General features: G+C 42.2%; 1 long non-coding RNA gene across 1 annotated transcript; it reads left to right on the top strand.

Moving 5' to 3' along the window:
* The first annotated feature begins 10,683 nt into the window (after positions 1–10,683).
* LOC140992356 (uncharacterized) lies at positions 10,684–13,162 on the top strand. Its single transcript, XR_012178027.1, has 3 exons — positions 10,684–10,904; positions 11,000–11,166; positions 12,932–13,162. It is a non-coding gene; the product is annotated as an uncharacterized lncRNA (long non-coding RNA).
* The last annotated feature ends 6,380 nt before the right edge of the window (positions 13,163–19,542 follow it).

The following is a 19,542-nucleotide window of genomic DNA, read 5'->3' as shown; positions in this document are numbered from 1 at the left end:
ACATTCATGACCGACTTCTTCGCTGAGACGCTGGGCATGGATATTCCCGAGGGACCGGAGATGGTGGACGGGGCGCACCGCCTCGCTTCGCGCCCGGCGCGGGCTCCAACACTCCTCCCAGACCAATGATCTTGAAGGTGTACCATTTCGGAGTAAAGCAGCAAATCCTCCAGCTGGCCAGGGAGAAAGGCCCGCTCACATTTCGTGGAAAATCAGTGCATATCTTCCTGGACTTTACTACTGAAGTCGCTAAACGGAGGGCATCTTTTAAAGTTCAAAGTTCAAAGTCGACTTTATTGTCAAAACTGCAATATGTACAAGACATACAGAGAATTGAAATTGTGTTTCCCTCTGTCCAGACAGAAATAAGAAATATAAGAATATAAAATAAAATAGAAATATAGATCTAAAAATAAAAATAAAAATAAAATATGTACAGCTAAGAGACATTCGGGAATATAAAGTCCGGAGATATAAATAGTGTGGAATAGGTATGTCAGTATTGGGATTGGATATAAATATAGATATAAATATGGCAGTTTGATATAAATATGACAGTATAAAATGGTGTAAACTGGTCTATGACAATGAAATTGTAAACATTCTTACACAGTGCAAATAGATTTTAAAGTGTTTTTGAGTTGTAAAAGTGGCTGGTGCCATGGGGGGGGGGGGGGGGGCGGGGTCAACAATGTCCATAGTTAGTGGGGGCAGCGGGCGGAGAAGGAGAAGGAAGGGGGGGCAGCGCTGGGAGGGAGTTCAGCATCCTGATGGCCTGATGAATGAAACTGTCTCTCAGTCTGCTGGTTCTCGCTCGGAGGCTCCTCATCCTCCTCCCGGAAGGCAGGAGACTGAAGAGTTGGTGGTTGGGGTGGGTGGGGTCGCCCGCAGTGCTGAGTGCTTTGCGGGCCAGACGTGTGCTGTAAGTGTCCTGGAGGGAGGGGAGGGAGGCACCGATGATCCTCTCAGCTGCTCTTACTATGCGCTGCAGGGTCTTCTTGCAGGATGCAGTGCAGCTGCCGTACCACACAGTGATGCAGCTGGTCAGGATGCTCTCGGTGGTTCCACGGTAGAAGGTTGTCATGATGTGGACTGGTGCTCTGGCTCTTCTCAGTCTGCGGAGGAAGTAGAGGCGCTGCTGAGCTTTCCTGGCCAGTGATGCGGTGTTCCTGCTCCAGGAGAGGTCCTCAGAGAGGTGCACACCCAGGAACCTTAACAATGTCAAGCAGAAGATCCAGGCTGCCCACATCCGATATGGTCTGCTGTTCCCGGCTCGGCTGCAGGTGACCTTCAACGGCGGGAGATACAGCTTCGCTGCTCCGGACGAGGCAGAGAGATTTTACGCGGAGACCATCGCCCCAACGCTCCCGGCGGGTCGAGCTGACGGCACCACCGACAACGGGTGACTCTTCACGGGCTCACGGTTTGTTTCTCCCCATGACAGCCCCACAGACTATCCAATATGGGTGGCTTAAATCTGTTTCACAACTGTTTAAAACTGTGTTTTCCCATTTAAAGCCGCCATTTCAATTCAATTCAATTTAATATATTATATTAAGTGTGATGAGTGCTGAAAGTATTTCATTTTGAATCTGTATACAGATAATGTCCATGACAAGTTTTCTTTTCTTTTTCTCTAGACGTTTGGTGTTATATATTGTTAGGTTTGGAGCACTGGTTTAGTGCAGTTAGGATACACCGTGTGAGGTGTAGTAGACGCTTCGTTTGGGGAGGCGTTTGGGGTGTAGAGGGTGGGTGGGCTGGGGTTTTGTTCTTCTCCACACTGTTTTCACTGTTTTTATGTCTTATTTTTTGTTTGGTCAGAAGGTTTTCTCCACAGAGTCTTGACATAATATCGGGGGTTTCGGCCAGATTTATTGTACCTTGTTCTCAGATTGGATTGTTGAATCCTCTCTCATTGCTGGCGACTTTAACTGTTACCTAAATCCACGGCTGGATAGATCTAGCAAAAAAGTTCAATCTAATATAGGGCAGGGCCAGTCTTTACTTGGCTGCTGCAATGACATCCATTTTATAGATACGTGGAGGACTCTCCATCCCACCGATAGGCAGTATACATTTTATTCTAAGGTTCATAATTCATCCTCTAGAATTGATTATTTTTTTACTCCTAAATCTGCACTGCAGAATGTGCGCTCCTGTTCGATAGGTAATATTATCATTAGTGATCACTCACCAGTATTTTTAGTCATGTCCAGTAAAGTACAATGCCCCAAGGCACAGTGGCGGTCCCCAAATCATCTTCTGAAAAACCCTAATTTTAAATCGCATCTTACTGAACAGTTCAAATATTTTATCACTGAAAATGACACCCCTGGTGTTTCTCCTAGTCTGCTTTGGGAAACCGCTAAGGCTGTTATCCGTGGTCTTACTGTATCATTCTCAGCAAGCGTAAAGAAAAAACAGAGGGCAGAACAGCAGAAGCTTGAACAACAATCATGTAATCTGCAGGGAGAGTTTAACCTCAACCCGTCAGAGGATTTGAGACTTCAAATTGATGTTACTACTGCAGCTCTGGACACTCTCCTCTCTAAAGAGGCTCAAAGATCCATTTTGTTTGCGAAGCAAAGGATGCATGAATTCGAGAACAAATCAAGTAAATACTTAGCAAATTTAGTTAAGGCAAGGGCTGATTCCTAGGCCATCCCAGTTATAAAAGACAGATCAGGCAAAAAAGTCTATGATAACAAGAATATTAACAACTCATTTTCAGAATTCTATGAAGGTTTATATAATTCTGAATCTGGTAGTAATTTGGAGACCCTGATGAATACATTTTTGTCATCCATCAATCTTCCTCGAGCTTCTGATACACAAAAAGAGCTGCTGAACAAGCCGATTACAAAAGAGGAAGTCATGCAGGCTGCCAAGAATTTACAAAATAACAAGACCCCAGCGCCGGACGGTTTGACTCCTGAATTCTATAAAGCTTTCCAGAACCTGCTGAGTGATCCCTTGCTCAAGATGCTGTCTTACTCCTCTGAATCTGGAGCTCTTCCTAATACTATGATGGACACAAATATTTCATTAATCCTTAAAAAAAACAAGTCTGCGGATGAATGTGCTTCCTACAGGCCAATTGCTCTGCTGGATGTGGACCGAAAATTACTTGCTAAAATACTGGCCAGAAGGCTTGAAAGTATCCTCCCAGATATTATTTCATTAGACCAGACTGGTTTTATTCTAGGTCATAAGAAGGGGGTAATGTAAGAAGACTCCTAAATCTTATACAACATAGCACACAGTCAAAAGTCAAATCTCTTGTGATTTCCCTTGACGCAGAGAAGGCCTTCAACAGGATTGAATGGCCTTACCTGTTATATGTTCTCTCTAAATTTAACTTTGGTGATAATTTTATTAAATGGATATCGCTTCTATATGCTGCCCCTCGTGCCTCGGTTATTACAAATGGCATGAGATCCCCTGCATTCACAGTGAGGTGGGGCACTAGACAGGGCTGTCCAATCTCCCCTCTTTTGTTTGCTCTCGCCATGGAGCCCTTGGCAGAGGCCATTAGAACTGATCCATTAGTGACTGGCATACAGGTGGGTCCTCTGCAGCACAAAATTTCGCTTTACGTGGACGACGTCCTTCTCTATCTGTGTAACCCTGAGGCTTCTATTGTAAGAGCAGTGGAGATAATTAGATCTTTCGAAAAAAATTTCAGGCTATAAGGTTAATTACTCTAAATCCGAGGCAATGCCAATGACCCCTTATGTGTCATGGTCTTCAAATTGCTCTGTCCCTTTTCGTTGGTCCCCATCAGGTTTTGTCTACTTGGGCATACATATTACTCCCTCCATCTCTGGCCTGTACAAAGCCAACTTCGTGCCCCTAATTCGTAGGATTAAAGAAGACTTAGCCCGCTGGACGGCTCTTCGACTGTTCTCTTCTGGGGAGAGTAAACCTCTTCAAAATGAACATACTTCCTCGGTTGTAATACCCCTTTCAAATGATCCCGGTTCTTTTAACAAGGAAATCACTTTCAGTTTTAAATAGCTCTCTATCTTCCTTTCTCTGGAGAAATAAACGTGTTAGGCTGAAACTCACCACCCTACATCGCCCTTTCGAGGAAGGGGGTCTGGCGGTGCCGAATATTAAACGTTACCAAATTGCTTGCCTTTGTAGTTATTTATGGCATTGGTTCAGAGGTGACCCTGATTCTACATGGCTCACTCTAGAAGCTACCCCAGTGGCCCCTATTCCTCTCCGTAACATTTTATATGTGTCTAAGAAATGGACACAGCCTAATGTAAAAGGCAACTTTTTGTTACAGAATGCTATAAGGGTCTGGAGACTGGCAAGAAAACTTGAGGGCCAGGAGGGCTTCATTTCTCGCTTTGTACCTATCCGCTTAAATCCAGACTTCCGCCCTGGCTTGATAGACCACGCCTTCTCCTCGTGGTCCAGTAAGGGTATAGAGACTGTGGGTGATTTGTTGATAGATGATGTTGTGGTGTCTTTTGCGCAGCTGAGAGACAAATATAATCTCCCACAGAACCATCATTTTAGATACCTACAAATACGTAGCTTTATTACCTCTATTATTAAACTACACCCTAATGGGTTTTCTCTTTCGGCTGTGGAGGAGGCCATCCAAAACCCAGGCTCCAGAAAACTTATTTCCAGGTTTTATAGGGCCCTATCAAGCCCAAATAACGTATGTACGGCTCATGTTAGGGCTCTTTGGGAAGCCGATTTTGGAGAGGCTATTTCAGATGAGGAGTGGGACCGTGTTTGGTCAGTTTAAGGTTGTACACAGGCTTCAAATTACTCCTGTGAAACATAACAAATTCAATCCTCTGCTTTCAAAATACTGTAATAAATGTAAAATTACCGAAGGTTCATATTTCCACTGTATTTTTGAATGCCCTCTTATTAATGACTTTTGGATCAAAGTGTGTAAAGAAATTGATATTATTTTCAAGAGGAAACTAGCCCTGGAACCTATTTCCTGTATCCTGGGAGTACAACCAGCAGCTTTGAACCTGCTTAAGGTGCTGCTGTTTAATGCAAGGAGATGTATTCTTCTACAGTGGATTTCAGACTCTGCCCCCACAGTCTCACACTGGATCCGGAGTATTATGGAATTTCTCCCCCTAGAAGCTATAAGCTTCTGGCTTAATGATAAACGGTTTTTCAAATCTGGGACCCCTTTCTAGAACATATTGGAGACGATGGGGCCCGGGCTCTCCGGAGTGGTCTCTGTGGTCTGGCATGGACTGAGGTTTCAAGATGCATTCCTAGATCTTGATGTGCTGTCGGCGTACTGCTGTGTTTGATCCCCCCTGGTACTTTGACTGTGTAAACCTTCTGTTTTTTTTGTTCTTTTTCGTCTGTTTTTGTTTTTTGTTTTTTTTGCGTGTATGTGTGGAGAGTAAGTTCTAAAAAACAAAAAGAATAAGAGCTATATTTGTCAGGGATGTAAGTATTTGTAGGCATCTGTGTTCATGTGTTTCATGCTGTACTGACAAAGCGAGAAATAAAGAGCTAAATCCTCAAAAAAAAAAAAAAAAAAAAAAATTCATGGGGGCTAAGTCCCGTTGTGGAGTTTGACGTGCTGCGAATAGCATACAGCACTAGCGGAAGGGCATCAGGCCATTTTAGCCCTGTTTTCATCATAGTCTTTGTTAATGGTGGAGTTCATTCTCTCCACTTGACCTGAGCTCTGTGGGTGATAGGGAACATGCAATCTCCACTGGATCCCCAGTATTGATGCAAGACTAATTTTTGCAACAAAAGCAGGGCCCCTATCACTATTTAGTCTCATAGTTACCTATAAATGCGGGATAAGCTCTTTTATCAAACATTCTACAACTGTTCATGCATCTTCTTTTCTTCTTTTCTTGATGGATACGCTTCCTCCCATTTGGAAAACATATCAGTGATTACAAGCAAGTATTTCTACCCTTGGCAACTAGGCATATGTACAAAATCAATCTGCATATTTACAAAAGGACCTGAATGCAGCGGCAAATGGTTATGGTATTACCTGCTTTACCTACATGTGTAGGCCCGTGTGCAACGCAGGGTAAAACATGAAGGAGAGAGCGGGGGCAGACCGGCCAGCCATCAGGGTGGAGCCACAAGCCAGACTCCTGTTGAGAACAACCTTTCCTGATCCATGTCTTTTTCTCCTCACCGTCAGCACGGTTTTGTGACACAGTGACATCATCAAAAGAGGGGAGAACAGGAAGTTCAGGAGGTTGAACTGAAGTACATTGATGTGCCACAGAGGATGAGGAAACGGCTGCCTGTTTGGCTGCGGCATCTGAAAAACAAATACAAATAAGAAAATATCAAAAATATATTCTAGTTCATATAGCTCTAGCTGTGATGTTCACATTTGTTAAACTGGAGTGCCCTTACACCAGGAGGGACTTTCACAGCAATCTTGTCCTTCTGTTGGTCAAAAAACTGTTTAAGCATTCTATAGATCTCTTGCTTCAACAGAATAACAATTTTTAATTACTATTTTATGGCATGCACATAAACCACTTTTATCACGTACACACTATCTTAAACCACCTGGGAGGTAAAACTGTTTATTTGGTTTTTAACTATTGGGTCACTAAGAAAAATTAACAGGACAGTTTAATACTGACTGAAACTCTTTACCTGTTCTGAAATTAATTGGTTAGTCTCTTGTAAAAAAGACTGTAAAATAACTTTTTCAAATATGAATATGTAATATATATAATATATAATAATATGTTCAAGGTTCTATTTCAATAATAAATCCCCTTTGGGTTAATTTTCTGTGAACTGTTTAATCTCTGTGTGATGTAAAATAATGAGCAGATCAGAGGAAACTGTCAGTTTATTGTTTTGTTTATTGACCTGATGATTTTATAACAGATCAGTAACACATGTTTGTGAATCAGTTTAAACTTGAGTTTAGGAAAGATCCAGACGGTTCAGTTCTTCATGTTTTTATTGTTCAAATTTACACAAAACAGAAAAATGTCAGTGACTAATAACGATACTAAAGAAGTACAAACAATGAGTTAGTGTTGGTTAATGAGTTAAATTACTGATTAATGACAAAAGTATTCAGCTAACTGATCTAAGATTGCAGGAAATAGTATAAATGATCTCTGGTTACGCCATTGGTTTAGTATAGGTGATGTCAGGAACAGTCATCAGGGCTGGTGTGGCCAGGGCTGTTTGGCATACTGGATGGTGTTGAGTGCAGCTACGATGTCAGAGTTTTTGGCCAGAAGGTGTCGTGTCACCGGAGCTCGGGTGAGTCCACTCCTCATCAGAGTCTCTACTCACCTGAAGATGACACAGTCCCAGTCTGGTTACCTACTGGTTTGTACTGGCTCATACTAAGTAACAGATGGTTATTCTAGTCTCACATAGACCTAAGTCAGTATCAGACCAGTCTAATGTGAGTCTGATTCAACATCTGTGATTACACGATAACGTACTGGCATTCTACTGACACTTTTTTTCTATATGATATTTTAACTCACTATACTTTGATGTTTCTATCGTTCGATTTAGATTTAGACTCAAAGATTTTTATGTTTTTTAACCGAGTATACTAAACTACGACATTTTTATGACTTCTTATGCCATTTACCATACAACTGACCTTTGACCCCTCTATGGCACCACCCTCACTGTTGCCTCTGTCCATCTCCACATTATCCTCCTCCAGTGCAAAAAGGGGTGTGACACACTGCCTGTCCACCTCAAAAGATCCTGCATGAAGGACAACACTCAAGAGGAACGGGAAGCTGAAGTCAAAAGGGCAAAAGAGTCGCAGAGAGAGTGGACCAGGGTTGGCAGATGCTGGGAATACGAGACTTTGTCCTCCTTGGTTCCAGATAAGGCTTGCCAATCACTGGTCGAACACATGAAAATACATTTTGTCCAGGTGAAGGAAGCTGAACTGCTGCTGGTGAGTAAAGAGAAATTGTAGACTTGGTGTTTAGGCATTCTGTGGAGAAAGTTAGTTGAAATATTTAATCTAGTCTAGATACTTTTTGTGTTAGTTGTTGTGAGACCATTGAAGTAAAGTAGCTATCAAGTGAGTTTCTGCCAAGCCAGGTGTGTTGAATAGGCTTGTGTTGAATGAGGAGCAAAGGACTCTTTGTGCTCAGTGAAGAAGAGGAGACACCGCAGGTTGCAGAGGGGAGGTTGGTTATGCTTATGATTTATTTGACATTTAAGCTGACTCTTTTTTGATGTGTCAAATCTACATTTCCTATATGAACCTGTGATGCATGTCAGCTCTCAGAGGAAGGAGGAGTCCTGGTCTGAGCACCGGGGTCTGCTGGAGGAGGCCACAGAATGGATCGAGGAAGCTTGCCGTAAGCTGCAAAGTAGCGAGCAGTTATCGGAGAAGCACATGACGATTTACCGGTACTTCTGCATGGCGACCCTGATGATTACGCACCGGAAATCGGAACACACAGCTGTGGATTTCAAGGTAAGCGTGCGCTTATTCTTATGTTGGCTCAGTTTCCCTGCAACTTTGACTCCCGTACATTGAAAGTTGTTTGTGTCCTTGCCTACAAAAATAATCCCCCATCACAGGTGACTGACTGGAACGACAGGCATTTTGGGCGTGGGCGTCGGTGCTGGGGTGTTGCTCCAGTTCAAGGAAAGACACAGTGGTAATCAGTGCAGAAGAGGATAGGGTGAGTTGAGTGTTTTTATTTTAACATTAAAGTCAAAAAAACATTTCCACAAGATGGCAGACTTGAAAAACCAGCTTGGCATTTCCTTTCCCACCGACAGTGGTTTGATGCCTACTTCACGGGCATCAGGCCGCTCTGCCTGAAGAGGCAAGCTCAAGCGCAGGGTGACAAGGGCTGCTTTTTCGTTGGTAAGAAAAAGCAGCCCTGGCATCGTCCCGTGGCCGATGCCAGGTCCAACTTGGACCACCTCTGGAATCAGTGAGTGTACTTTACATTTCTTAAACCGGGTTGAGGCAATTTCACGTCAGACAAGGCATATTGCAACCATTGAACATCAACAACTCTGACTTAAAACTTCCTTTTCTCTCCCTCTCTCTGTTTTCCTTTTCCCCCTCTCTTCTACGACACAGCTGTAAGAAAATCAGGGAAATCTGCTGTCTGGTACATGCCAGGCCGCGGGGACGTCCTCCAGAGATCAAAGGTAAACATTGCCAGTTTCGGTGCTGTAGCAACTCATAATGTAATAATGGCTAATAATGTAATAACGGCTCATAATGTAATAATTTAAATGTAATAAAAGTTCATAATGTAATAATTGGCTCATAATGTAATGAAATCACGGACGTATAATGTAATAAGGGCTTTGCGCATAATGTAATAATGTAATAACTTATTACATTAAGAGCCTTATTGATACCGCTCATAATGTAATAACAGCTCATAATGTAATAATAGCTCATGTAGTGAGAAAAGTGTTGCATTATCATCATTTTACCTCTCAGATAAAGCTGCAAGTAAAGCAAAAGGCATGGGCTTCAGTGCATTAGTAAACTAAATTAGTGAAACCAAGTATTTAATAGTAATTGCATTCTGACATTTTATTGATGTATAAAGTTGAGCCACTAGGTGGCACCCATGAGAGTTATTTTGGGCCTTTGAGAATGCTGTGCTCACTTCTACTGTGACTATTGCGGGTAAGCAGCACTATTTGTGACCTTTTAAAGTTCAATTAATATCTTTGTTAAACCAAGCCATCCACCTTATCTGTTTAAATATTCTGTGTATTAAGATGTTTGTTGGGATAATGTTGTATGCTTTAGCTAGCGGCTAGGCTCCATCACCTATATTATTTATATTTTTCGTGTGTCAACACAAAATGTTTTCAGCCATTTTTGTAGTATAAAGAGCCAAAAGTCTGGGATAGGCGGATTGGTCGGGCCAAGCCAGGTATTGGCGGGCATACACCTTATCATGAAGCAAGTTTTCTCTGCTCTACCTTTTCAGTCTGCCATCTGCCATCAACCAGCAACACTTAGAGGTACATCAAGGACCTTTGAAGCAGAGGGTGCTTCTTTATAATACTGGCTCTGATGCTGTCCCTGACTCTGACCACCATTCAAACCCTGACTCTGACCATCACTCTGACCCCAACAATGACCCTCATGGTGATTCCAGTGATGTCTTTCATGGTGACTCATGTGATGTCCCTTATGGTGACCCCAGTGATGTCCCACATGGTGACCCCAACGCCGTCCGTCACACTGACCCTGATATTGTTCCTTCTGCATGTCCTACAGTGCCAAAACATATCTTTCATGCTGACCCTGACACTCCCTTCATTGCTAGCCCTAATTTGCCTTTGCGCGTACTGTCACCCATTATCCAGTATTGCCCGTTGATGGATATGACAATGCTGGGCACCTTCAACAGAGTTTCCAACTTGTTCAGAGAGCTAACACTGCCATTCCTATCAAGAATTTATATACGGGATTCTTTGGTGGAATGTTTAAATATTGTGATGGATGAAGACTGCTGCAGTAGGGTTAAGTGTGCTGCAAGTATTTGTAGGTTATATAAATCAGCTGGAATAGTAATAGTGGCCTTGCATCCAACATCAGGCAGCTCTTCAGCCAAAATGCCAGGTGGATTACAGCATGTTTGTGATTCGACACATATCCTTTGGATGGATCCATATTAAAGACATTCATTGGTGCCAGTCCGACATCACAACTACCTGATGGCGACATGTACTTTTCTTTTCTTGCAGTTCTCCATCTGTGAAAGTCCCACCTGAGGACCAATGGGAAGCTTTCATCAAATACTTCCCCGTAACAACAGGAGCCCTCGCCCCCTCCAAAGATGACAGGGTCAGTGCCGGATTCGGAGATGACCGTTCATTTTACTTCAAGTGGAGGTGTATGCAACTTGAACAGCGTTTGCTACATGTCTCAGGTAGGCACCAGCATTGTCTTTGGTACAGGTACTGTATGCTGTCTGTAAAAAATGCTTAGTGTCTTACTTTGATTGCACTCACTCATTGTTTGCAGAGAGGATGCTGCCCTAGCACAAATTATTCACATGTTTGAAAGTGGGATCGACACTGAGACAATGGATATGAGAGCTGAGAAGCCGGAGGTAGCCCTACTCTTACGAGAGCGATCAAAACTACCCTTGATGGATGGCGTGTTGTGCCGCAGGGTTCTCAACCAAAGAGGTGAAGCTTTTCATCAACTTGTCATACCTAGTAGTCACAAGGTGTTCATGATGAAGTGGGGCATATGGACATTGAAAGAATTTCGGAACTAGCCAGAGCTAGATTCTATTGGCCGATAATGGCTAGGTACATTGAGACAAAATGTAAAAGCTGTGATAGATGTGTTAGACGGAAAGCTAGAGTGCAAAAGGCATCAAAACTGGTTAACATCAAAGTCAGTGGTCCCCTCGAGTTGATTTGTATAGATTTTCTGTCAATAGAACCTGACTCAAGAGACACTAGAAACGTACTGGTCATAACTGATCACTATACAAAATATGCACAGGCATATCCAACAAGAGACCAGACATCCAAAACTGCTGCCACAGTGTTATGGGAGAACCTGTTTTGAGTCAGAAGTTGTAGCAGAGCTTTGTAGGCATGCTGGAATCTCCAAGTCTCGCACAACACCCTACCACCCGAGAGGGAATCCGGTAGAACGATTCAACAGAACGCTTGATCTCTTGGGAACTCTGGAGGAGAAAAAGAAGGAGGAATGGAGGAAATATGTTAGGCCCCTAGTACACGCGTATAATTGTACAAGAAATTATGTGACTGGGGAAGCTCCTTTTCTTCTCATGTTCGGCAGAGAGCCGCGTCTTCCCATTGACCTATGTTTGGGCATCAGCCCTCAAGGCCACAACCCCAAAATGCACTCACAATATGTGCGTGACCTGAAGAAAAGACTGAGACATGCATATGAGCTAGCTTCAAGAAATGCTGAGAAAAGGCAGCTGTTGAACAAATGGCGCTGGGATGCTAAAGTGACTGCTCTGCCTTTGGAAGTGGGGGACAGGGTCCTTGTTCATCCAACACAGATGTAATATTTCTAAAAAGAAAAACGCACAGACTCTTTTGGTAAAACACTTTGTAGAACACGACTGGTCTTCACTTACCTCCACAGTATTACAGTGTAATCCAAGATGGTCCACAGCCCAGAGAAGGAAAATAGATACAACATAAATATTTATTTTAAAAGCATAAATATGGTTATTTTGTTAAGAAGCATAAATGTGTTTTTGGATTAAAATGCATACATTTCATTAAGAGCCACTTAACACAGATTTGGCAATAATTTAATGGAAATGATTAAAAAAATGCCTTTAAGAAATGTGATGACGCTTCCCCTTTAAGGCACTCGTTGCCCTGTGTTTACGCATGCTCCTGGCAGAGCTGAGCAGCAGAGCCAAGAGCAGAGGAGAAGCGAAGAGAAGCAGAGAAATTAACGAGTGAAATAGTTACAAAGACAGTTGCTTTAACGCCTGGAAAATAATACCCATCTACTTGGTGTTTCATGAGGACCATGTCTGAATAAGCCACAGCGGTTTTGGTGAGTTTCAGCTCGTTTTATGCTTCCTTGTACTGTTTGCACTTGAGTGAGTGACTGGTCGCTAGCAAAGCGCTAATAGCCTTAGCTAAAAAATGTGCGGAGAAAAGTCAAACTAAACTGTTTAGCGGCTAATAGTCTGCGGTTTATCAACCAAAGAGTTTTATTTCATGTAAAAAGAGGAGTTATACGGCCCAGCGGCAGGAGGAAAAGTACCCATGTCACTGTGTGGGGCCCGGTTACACCACGTAACAGTAACATTATGATTTAAACTCGCTGTAAAAGGTTATTTCATTTGCATGGACAGAGTAATTTATTTTGTTTATGGCCTGTTGTACAGGTCAGGTTTTTTTGCTTGCTCCTGAATGAAGTTTGACCAAAGAGAGACACTCTTCCTAGGTGCGGGAGACCACACATACGCACGCAGCCGTGGGACACAAGATGGCGAGCCAAACCCACAGACTTCGTTCGTAAAAGACATCTTCATCTTCACCTTCATATTCATCGCTTCAATGAGGATTTGCCGGATGGATTACTGGTAAACTCGCTGCCGGAGAGGTAGGAGTGTTGGAGATATTTCTTTTGAACTGAACTGAGTTGGAAAAATAACTGAACTGAACTTAAACTTTATTGAACTTGAACTGAAGTGTTACACCCTACTGAAGTGTTACACCCTAAACCATACCTGCAGGATACCTTAGACACTGTCTGAACACTGTTATGTTTATTGTTCTTGTTTACTTTAAGTAAAGTACTGGCTTTAATTTTAAAGAACCTGGTCTCTGGTCTAATTTTAACCTGTCGCCCCACTCCATCAGAACCTAGAACTGGTCCAGTGGCTTTAATAGTGTGTCTGGCGGACACTAGAGCTACACACCTCCCGTGCCTTTTGGGGCGCGGGCTCAGTTCCCCTGCCCAAACCCTAAAATAATAAATCATACTTACCTAAAAAAGTTAACAACAATTCATACATACCTTAAAGACTCTACATTTATCTAAATTCATATGGAGATTATAACATTGGAGGAAAGGGGGAGGGACAAATGAAGTGAAAAGGACAATCTAAGAAGAAACCACTAAAGCTTAAGGGACACAAAATCGGGAGGGTGTAAAAGGAGGCTTGTAGGAGAGAGAGCTCACTTCTGCTCTGACCACAGGAAGAGAAGCACCTCAGTCAGCCAGTCAAGAACAGCTAACTTGTTTTCTTTTTAGTGTACCTTGGCTTGAGGAAGTACTACAGGTCGAAACGTCGCCCTTGGCACACACTTTTTTCATTTATATACTTAAAAACAATTTAATTTCTTTTCATCTTACACACAAATTATTATTTTTCATTTCATAGATCATTTTAGTTAGTTAAAAAATGCATAAATAAATGTATTTTCATTTCTTAGAGACTTAGACTTAGACAGATTTTATTGTCATTCTGTGAGCAACAAATGAACAAAATTTTGTTTCAGAGGCTCAGCATAGAAATTAAAATGAAAGTATATCAAAAAATACCACAATAAGAAATAAATATCAAAAACAGAAACATACTAAAAAGTGCAAATTACTGAAAGCAGTCTGATGACAAGGGGGGAAAAAGCTGTTATAGAACCTTGTGGTCCTGCACTGAAAGCTGCAGAACCTCTTTCCAGAGGCCAGCGCGGAAAACAGTCCATGGTGAGGGTGGGAGGAGTCTCTGATAATATTTCCAGCTCGGGACATGCAGCACTTGGGAGCAATGTCCTGAATGGAGGGGAGAGAAGTCCCAATGATCTTCTCCGCTGTCCTCCACATGGAAATGCAGCTGGTCAGGATGCTCTCTATGGTGCTCCTGTAGAATGTAGTGAGGATGGGCGGGGGCAGGAGGGCTCTCCTCATCCTTCGCAGGAAGTGCAGACGCTGCTGTGCCTTCTTGACCAGTGCCGAGGGTTCACAGACCAGGTGAGGTTGTCTGTGATGTGCACCCCCAGGAACTTGGTGCTGCTGACCACCTCCACAGCCGTGTTGTTGATGAGAAGTGGAACGTGGCTGGGCTGCTTCTTCCTGAAGTCGACAATGATCTCTTTGGTTTTGTCCACATTCAGGATCAAGTTGTTTTTTCTACACCAGCCCACCAGCTGCTCGACCTCCTCCCTGTAAGCCAGGTCGTGGTCATCCCTGATGAGGCCCACCACTGTTGTGTCGTCCGCAAACTTCACAATGTGATTGGTGGTAGCCCTTGGGATTATTTATTATTATTCGTAGATAACAACAACAATGATAATAATAATGATGATGATGATGATGATGATGATGATAATTATTTCAATAACTATAATTACATAAATACACGACTCCAAAACAAAACAATGGATGGGGGTTGGACGGAGGTACGCTACGGGCGCGACCGTCAACCCGGTTGGGACTGAGTGATTGAGGCTTCAAGTGGGAAGGACCGTGCACCTCCCGTTAGTGATGGGAATTCCAGCTGTTTTAAGAGAGCCGGTTCTTATGACTCGGCTCACTGAAATGAGCTGGCTCTTTCCCAAGTGGCTCCTCCAATTTTTTGTTGCTTAAATTAATTAATTTATTACAAAAAAATATGTATAAATTTAATTACTAATGTACAAATATTTCACCCATTCTTGAGAATTGGGACAAATCATGTCCTACCAAAAAAACTTAAAATTATTAATTATCAACACACTAATTCCATTTATTTTTTGGTGAAAATTTCCTTTTAAAGGATTTATATATATGAAATAAATGATTTATAAAATGTATTGGTGTGCTTTTTTTTTTTTTTTTAACTTGCCATGCCAGAAAACACCGTTGTCCAAGACAGGAATTTACAACTTCAAACGATTAAAAAATTTGTTAAAAGTCTTCAAAATCGGGGAGTCACGTGATGCAGGCAGCAGAGATGGCAGCTTAGTCGGAGGCTCTGCAGTTGAGTAGTTTATTTTATTTAAATGAAGGGTTACACGTTGCTTTATTTTGACATGTGTGTGACACATTTTTACGTTGGAGTATTTTGAAACTACATTCGTTGAGTTACGATGCCTGGCCAGCAGCAAAAGCCCGCAACATGAAGCCAAGAGGCAGCTAGCAAACCCGGCGAAGCTAGTAACACAGCTAAAGCAGGTAACACTGCGGCTATAAACAACTCGCCGTTGCCCTCCAAAACTCCCAGCGACAGAGCTACCCCCCCCAACCAGATGGTTAAGGACATATCGAGCATCTATGCACTTTTAAAAGAAACCTCAGAGTCTCAAGAGCGCAAGCTTAATGCCATTCAGTCAGCAACTCGGGCTGTGGAGGCCAAGCTGTCTGACATTGCTACACGCCTGAACAATGTTGAGTCTCGCATAGATTTCCTTGAAGACGCTCATCAGGCGCTAGAAACTAATCCTCCCGCCACTCAAACTGAGGTGGAAATCTAGCGACAGAAGCTGGACGACCTGGAAAATAGGAGCTGGCGGAACAATCTGCGCTTTGTTGGTTTCCTGCAGGGATGCGAGGGCCCGGACACACTCGTGTTTCTACGCAAAGTTATCCCACAGATGCTGAACATTGATTTTCAGGGGGACCTCAAAATTGACCGCACGCACCGGACCCTTGCCAGATGCAGACCTGACGGCCAGCCCCCTAGACCGATCCTTGCTCGTTTCCTGAGATTCCAGGACAGGGAACGGATCGCTGAAGCTGCGCGGAAGATGGGAAAGGTGCACTGGGACAAGCATCACATCATGGTCTTTCCTGACTACTCCAAACTTGTCACCGAGAAACAGGCTTCTTTTAATCAATGCAAATGCCTGCTTCACGAGCGTCGGATCAAGTTCTCCATGATGTATCCAGCTGTGCTCTCCCTGAGGACGGTGGACGGTAGACGTGAGTTCACAGACCCCAAAAAAGCACTGGAATTCATTCGCTCTCTGCCCCCGTGAAAGCATATTCATATTCTGCCCTTAAGTTACCTAGAACCATCCAGTTGAACTGTACACGTCTCTCATTTACACTGTTAAACACATCTGAATATGAAAGAGATATTTCATTTACTATTTTGGATGGAGGCATTATGGCTTTTATTATACCTATCATTTTTGGTTGTGCTCTGATTCAGATTGTTATTTGTCTATACTGTTGGCATTAGAGTTGCTATAGTAGGGGGAGCATATCTGTAATGTATGTCACTCCCTGAACTTACTGGTGTACCTTTATTTTATTACTCACCCACTTATTATTTCACCTGTTTTTGGGGTGGAGAAATACATTTGTTTTGTTTTGTCTTCTTCCGCTCCGTCCCACCATTTCCATTAGCACTATAGACCAACCCAGAGCTGATAAGGGCATAATGGGGAGACATATGCCTCAGATAGACATTACTAGATGAGTGGAGAGATACTTAAAACTAACTTGTTCAAGTATTTTGGTTATATTTGACTATTTATTGCTTATGACCGTTACACAGTTCTTGTACTGATGTAGCCCTTACTAATTTGTAGCTACATAATTAAAGCTGCATGACTGCCCTCTTCGCGAGCTGTTAGACTGTTCAAAGTCACGGACCAAGTTTTTTGTGTGTTAGGTTTGGTGCTTTTTGAGCACCTGCAGGTGACGACAGTTCACGGTCACCATGTATCAGTATGTATACACGTCTTTTTTTCCTGTCATATTGTTTTCTTTTTTCTTTTTCTTTTTTTCCCAATTCTTTTCCTGCCCATGTACATGATGCTTGTTGCTCAGTGATGGTGGTTCCTAATGATAGGTTACATCCCCTACATGCATCGGTTGCTAGACCTACTCCAATCTAATGATGCAGGCTGATAAAGGAAGGACCTTGAAACTAATGACATGGAACGTGCAAGGTCTTAACCACCCTATCAAAAGGAAAAAAGTCATAACATTTATTAAGCCGAAAAGATGTGATATAGCATTTCTGCAGGAGACTCACTTATTAACTCAGGAATCTAGAAAGCTTTGCAGAGATTGGGTTGGTCATGTCTCCGCCTCGTGCTGGAATGGTCATAGCAGGGGGGTAGCAATTCTAGTCCACAAACAAATGCAATTCAAATGTATTAGGGAAAGTATTGATGATGCTGGATGGGTTTTGTTACTTCTCGCTGAGATTCAGGGCCATAAAGTAATATTAGCTAATGTTTACGCCCCTAATATTGATGATCCCACATTCTTTGGGCAACTAAAGTGTAAACTCAAAGATATGGGAGACTACCCGATTTTGATGGGGAGTGACTTTAATCAGGTTATGGATAACATATTGGATCGTAGCACCCCATCACAGCGTCAATGCAAATCAGCCTCCATTATGCACAAAATGGGCAAAGCTTCTGATCTAGTTGATGTCTGGCGGTTATTAAACCCAACCACAAGAGATTATACTTTCTATTCCCCGCGTCACAATACATTTTCTAGGATCGATTATTTTTTTGTTTCTGGATTTGGTATCGCCTCCATAGTATCTAGCTCTATCGGTAGCATTCTCCTCTCGGATCATGTTCCTGTGTTTCTTTGTGTAACCCCTTTTTGCAATACCCCTAAGTCCCCCAGGTGGAGGCTCAATTCCAGCCTTTTGCTTGACCTAAGTTTCAAAGAATCTTTAACCCTCTGGCCTTGTTCAAAATCACTACCCTCTCAGCTTGTTCGTGGCCAAAAATGGCCACCAACAGATTGAGTCTGTAATTTTTTAGATTTTTTGTGTTTTTTGCTGCTTTTACTGTATAAAGTTTTTAATCAATATCAGTTCTTGTCACCAGTACAAAATATCCATTCCTTTTTAATTTTTTAACCCCTCAAATGCCAATTAGTTTGCACAATGCGCTTGTTGGAAAACTACCACAAAAATGACCACTGCCTATCTTTTCAGTGCTACCGGTTTTGCTTGTATTATCAATAACACAGTCTGAGATATGTAACTGATTAACAATAACACTTTATTATGCATTGTTATTTTTGTGCAGGGAAGGCAAAGTAGATAAAACTCCCTCTCAGCTTGTTCGTGGCCAAAAATGGCCACCTCCTGTTTACATTTCCAAAATGCTATAAAATTAATATATATATAAAGAAAATTCCACTTTTACTGACTTTATTTTTTAAATTTGCATCAGTCCTGCTCATGAAAACCAAAATCTCATTCAAATTCTGAATTTTAACCCTTTAAATGTCTGTTAGATCACATAATGCTGATGATTTATAAGGGAGAAAAGCATAAAATCACATTGTTTTTACCAAATAATACATGCCACCTGATTTATTCTTTAACCATCATTGCAGCTTAATGTGTGTCAACAATAAGCAGTATCAATGATTTTTATGCTTCATTAGTTTTTTGTGCAGTGACAGAAAAACAAAAAAACTCCCTCTCAGCTTGTTCGTGGCCAAAAATGGCCACCTCCTGTTTGCTTCTACAAAACACTATATACTGAAAATATTTGCTTCTTTCACTGGTTATTTTTTTAATTTGGCATCAGTCCTGATCATGAAATCCAAAATGTTGATCAATTCCAGAATTTTAACCCTTTAAATACCAGTTAGACTATATATTTATATATTACCACTAACTTTCCAGGGGGAAAGTTGTCATTTTTTCACCATATGATTGATGCAACCCAAAATACCAATATTTTTCTATCATTGCAGGTCAGTAACAGTAACAAAGATTATTATTTTTTTGCATTATTACTTTTTAGCAGTGACAAAAAAGACAAAACTCCAATGTTGCATGTGAGTGGCCAAAAATGCCCATTTGTTGTTGTTTTTTTAGAGAACAACAGAACAACAACAGCATGTGCGTGTTTGTGTGTCAGAGAGAGAGAACGTTAAACAGTGTGTGTGTGTGTGTGTGTGTGTGTGTGTGTGTGTGTGTGTGTGTGCATGCTCAAGGGCAGCAGGATGTGCAAACCACAGCAGAGTGGTCCTTGCAGACACACTTTCCACAGTTGGAGCAAGTGGTTGCCGTTCTTCTTCCTCTTTGGGTGCACAGTTCACACCTTCTCCTACTTTTGTTGGCGGGCTCTGGGTCACAC

This window comes from Pagrus major, chromosome 24, assembly GCF_040436345.1.
Source record: "Pagrus major chromosome 24, Pma_NU_1.0".
NCBI classification, from domain to species: domain Eukaryota; kingdom Metazoa; phylum Chordata; class Actinopteri; order Spariformes; family Sparidae; genus Pagrus; species Pagrus major.
Note: the sequence above shows the minus strand (reverse complement) of the source record. Positions and strands in the feature narration are given on the sequence as shown.